Source organism: Salmo trutta, chromosome 30 (assembly GCF_901001165.1).
Source record: "Salmo trutta chromosome 30, fSalTru1.1, whole genome shotgun sequence".
NCBI classification, from domain to species: Eukaryota; Metazoa; Chordata; class Actinopteri; order Salmoniformes; family Salmonidae; genus Salmo; species Salmo trutta.
The window spans coordinates 35,309,723-35,314,839 of record NC_042986.1 but is presented as its reverse complement, the minus strand read 5'-3'; positions in this window follow the sequence as shown (position 1 = coordinate 35,314,839).

Genomic DNA, 5,117 nt, shown 5'->3' with positions numbered 1-5,117 from the left:
GCAGAGAGAACGTGTGATGGTATGGTGGTGGAAAGAAGCTGTGTGAGAAATAAAGGACAACTACAACATTGGACAGGTTTGATGAGTGGACATGAAGGGAAGCAAAATCACACAGTTTCTCTTTAAATGATTCACTAAGGAAGAAATCATGGTTCACATTATGGCTACGGATACACCAGTGGAGGTCAGTGCCATTTAAGATTAAAGAGGACAATTTTTCTTATGAGCCTAACATTCCCATTTTTGCAACTAAAACAAGTTTCTTTTGGCCAAATTCAAGTTGGTCCATCCCCGTTTCATTCCGTTTGCTTCCGTTTTAAGAAAAGTTTTGCAACAGAATCGGCGGAATGAATACACCCAATGAATACATTTGTTCTCGCCTCTATGCGCTCTCCTCTCACCTTTTCCCTTCGGTTGTGGACTTCAGTGCACAACACAACAGCTGTCCAAGCCAAAAAACCTCTCTCAGGCAAACTTTATTACCATAACCGCTAACCGCTACACAGGGTTGGGGAGTAACAGATTACATGTAAGGGATTACAAAAAAACGGTAACTGTAATCTGTTACGTTACCAGCAAAAATATTGTAATCAGATTACAAATCCTTTTGAAAAACTAGATGATTACTTCGAGGATTAGTTTTAAATTCAGAAAGGATGTTTGTGAGGAAAAAAAGCATTGACAATTCTCTGTTTTTCCAATGACATCCAAATCAGCATTGAAAAAAGGTGCAAGTTTAAGTTTGTTCCTCCTGAGCGAGTCTGACCACAAGTCAGAGATCACTATGATGACACACAAAATGTGTTTGATGGATTGCATGAAAAGAGCAGGAATAGGCACTTGGTAGTGTGTTCCGGTGCTCGACCAGTCGGCGAAAGCAAACATCACCCACGACAGAGAACGGTTGATTGTCAAGGCAATGAATTCCATTATCTTGGCTTTAATGGATTTCGCCTTTGAGTTGTCTTGCTGAAATGTTCTTACTCTTTCAAGCGACTGCTTGATCCACACAACAGACATTGTGGGCTAAGTTAGGAATGCTGTGTTGCACGTGTAGCGCAAAATTTTACCTGGCGTCATTACGTCATGTACCTACGTTATATTGGTATGCACGTCAGCCTTGACATCGGTTTTGCACATCGGCGTTAAACTAGACATCTTCCGATTCCGATATGTTCACCGATATATTGTGCATCCCTAACATACAGTTGAAGTCGGAAGTTTACATACACTTAGGTTGGAGTCATTAAAACTCATTTTTCAACCACTCCACAAATTTCTTGTTAACAAATTATAGTTTTGGCAAGTCGGTTAGGACATCTACTTTGTGCATGACACAAGTCATTTTTCCAACAATTGTTTACAGGCAGATTATTTCACTTATGTATAATTCACTGTATCACAATTCCAGTGGGTCAGAAGTTTACATACACTAAGTTGACTGTGCCTTTAAACAGCTTGGAAAATTCCAGAAAATGATGACATGGCTTTAGAAGCTTTTGATAGCCTAATTGACATAATTTGAGTCAATTGAAGGTGTACCTGTGGATGTATTTCAAGGCCTATCTTCAAAGTCAGTACCTCTTTGCTTGACATCATGGAAAAATCAAAAGAATCAGCCAAGACCTCAGAAAAAAATGTAGACCTCCACAAGTCTGGTTCATCCTTGGGAGCAATTTCCAAATGCCTGAAGGTACCACGTTCATCTGTACAAACAATAGTACGCAAGTATAAACACCATGGGACCACGCTGCCGTCATACTGCTCAGGAAAGAGACGCGTTCTGTCTCCTAGAGATGAACGTACTTTGGTGTGAAAAGTGCAAATCAATCCCAGAACAACAGCAAAGGACCTTGTGAAGATGCTGGAGGAAACAGGTACAAGTATCTAAATCCACAGTAAAACGAGTCCTATATCAACGTAACCTGAAAGGCTGCTCAGTAAGGAGGAAGCCACTGCTCGGGGGTGGCAGCATCATGTTCTGGGGGTGCTTTGCTGCAGGAGGGACTGGTGCACCTCACAAAATAGATGGCATCATGAGGTAGGAAAATGATGTGGATATATTGAAGCAAAATCTCAAGACATCAGTCAGGAAGTTAAAGCTTGGTCACAAATGGGTATTCCAAATGGACAATGACCCCAAGCATACTTCCAAAGTTGTGGCAAAATGGCTTAAGGACAACAAAGTCAAGGAATTGGAGTGGCCATCACAAAGCCCTGACCTCAATCCCATAGAAAATTTGTGGGCAAAACTGAAAAAGCGTGTGCGAGCAAGGAGGCCTACAAACCTGACCCAGTTACACCAGCTCTGTCAGGAGGAATGGGCCAAAATTCCCCCAACATATTGTGGGAAGCTTGTGGAAGGCTACCCGAAACGTTTGACCCAAGTTAAACAATTTAAAGGCAATGCTACCAAATACTAATTGACTGTATGTAAAATTCTGACCCACTGGGGATGTGATGAAAGAAATAAAAGCTGAAATAAATAATTCTCTCTACTATTATTCTGACATTTCACATTCTTAAAATAAAGTGGTGATCCTAACTGACCAAAGACAGGGATTTTTTACTAGGATTAAATGTCAGGAATTGTGGAAAACAGAGTTTAAATGTATTTGGCTAAGGTGTATGTAAACTTCCGACTTCAACTGTGTGTGTGTGTGTGTGTGTGTGTGTGTGTGTGTGTGTGTGTGTGTGTATATGTATATATATACACACACTGTATATCCATTGATTCTTAAAGAATACCACTTAAAAATGCCTCATGAGTTTAGTTCAACTGTCACATTCCATGAGAACCCCAAATATGTGCTTGTTTTTCTCCAATGTTTGTTAACATTGTAAATGTAAACAAACACTTTATAGTTTCATAACATGGTTAAAACAATTTTTATATCATGGATGGTCAGTCCTTGCATCTATAGCTCTGTCTATTAAATCTGAGAGTGCTTACATTTCTCCAGGCCCATCCCTCAGCTGTTTACCAACAACATGTAAATAGGACTTTTCAGTAGTGCTCAAAGCATGCCATTCCATGATCGCAGCATTTATTTTTCAACTCGAATCAATGAGCCCAATCAGTCCTCCATGACAACAAAATCATAAACAACAGAGTAGGGCTGGCTAATAAGACCTTAGTTTGGGGGTTATGCTCAGGTAAAACAATATGGCTAATCTATACTTCCATATTTCCAAGTCCTATTCTTGAAGATCAAGGGGTATAACATTTATTGGAATGACTGGAATTCTGATAGACTTTGGTTTTTAATGTAAAGATCTAATTTAATCGTATTATTATATGTAGTAGAAAGCGATGGGTTAGAAGCCTACATAACCAGCCCATAAAGTAAAATTTAACATCCATATATGGCCAGCTTTAACATTGATTTATCCTGCAATAGATGTCGTTCAATTAGTAACATACATTTTTGTCTTCTTCTAATGCCTCTTCAGGGGAAAGTAATCTAAAAGTAACTGAATGTAATCAGATTACGTTACTGAGTTTGGGTAATCCCCAAAAATACGGAACTGATTACAATTTTGGACAGGTAACTTAACTGTAACGGATTACATTTAGAAAGTAACCTAGCCAACTGTGCCGCGACATAGCCTACACTGTTGTCACCATATTAGCTATTTAAGATGGCGCTGACAGAGACGGTCACCTCGCTTCGAGTCCTTAGGAAACTATGCGGTATTTCGGTTTTTTATGTATTATTTCTTACATTGTTACTCCAGGAAATCTTAAGTCTTATTACATACAGCCAGGAAGAACTATTGGATATAAGAGTGACATCAATTTACCAACATTACAACCAGGAATACGACTTTCCAGAAGTGGATCTTCTGTTTGGACCACCACCAAGGACAATGGATCTAATCCCAGAAGAGGACCAAAACAACGGCGCCCCAGAAGGGGCAGACGGAGCGGCCTCCTGGTCAGGCTCCGTAGACGGGCACATCGCCCACCGCTCCAGAGGATTCTACTTGTCAATGTCCAGTCTCTTGACAACAAGGTAGATGAAATTCGAGCAAGGGTTGCCTTCCAGAGAGACATCAGAGATTGTAACATTCTCTGTTTCACAGAAAGATGGCTCTCTTGGGATATGTTGTCGGAATCGATTCAGCCACCGGGCTTCTCCATGCATCGCATTGACAGAGATAAACACATCTCTGGGAAGAGGAAGGGCAGGGTATATGCTTCATGATTAACGACTCATGGTGTAATCATAACAGCATACAGGAACTCAAGTCCTCCTGCTCACCCGACCTAGAATTCCTTACAATCAAATGCCAGCCATATTACTCCCACGAGAATTCTCATCAGTTATCGTCACAGCTGTGTACAAGCAGACACTAAGACGGCCCTCAATGAACTTCAATGGACTCTATGTAAACTGGAAACCATATATCCATAGGCTGCATTTATTATAGCTGGGGATTTTAACAAAGCAAATTTGAGAACAAGGCTACCTAAATTCTATCATCATATTGATTGCACTACGCGAGGGGGTAATACACTCAACCACTGCTACTCTAACTTCTGCGATGCATACAAAGACCTCCCCCACCCTCCCTTCGGCAAATCCGACCATGACGCCATCTTGCTCCTACCATCTTATAGGCAGAAACTCAAACAGAATGCACCAGTGACTAGAACCATTCATCGCTGGTCTGACCAATCGGAATCTACGCTTTAAGATTGTTTTGGTCACGTGGACTGGGATATCTTCCGGTCAGCCTCAGATAACAATATTGATCTATACGCTGACTCGGTGAGTGAGTTTATAAAGAAGTGCATTGGAGATGTTGTACCCACTGTGACAATTAAAACCTACCCTAACCAAAAACCGTGGATGGATGGCAGCATTTGCGCAAATTGAAAGTGCGAACCCCTGCATTTAACCATGGAAAGAGGTCTGGGAATATGGCTGAATATAAACAATGTAGTTATTCCCTCCACAAGGCAATCAAACATGCGAAATGCTGGTACAGGGACAAAGTGGAGTCGCAATTCGATGGCTCAGACACGAGATGTATGTGGCAGAGTCTACAGGAAATCACGGACTACAAAAATAAAACCAGCCACGTCACGGACACCAACGTCACGCTTCCGG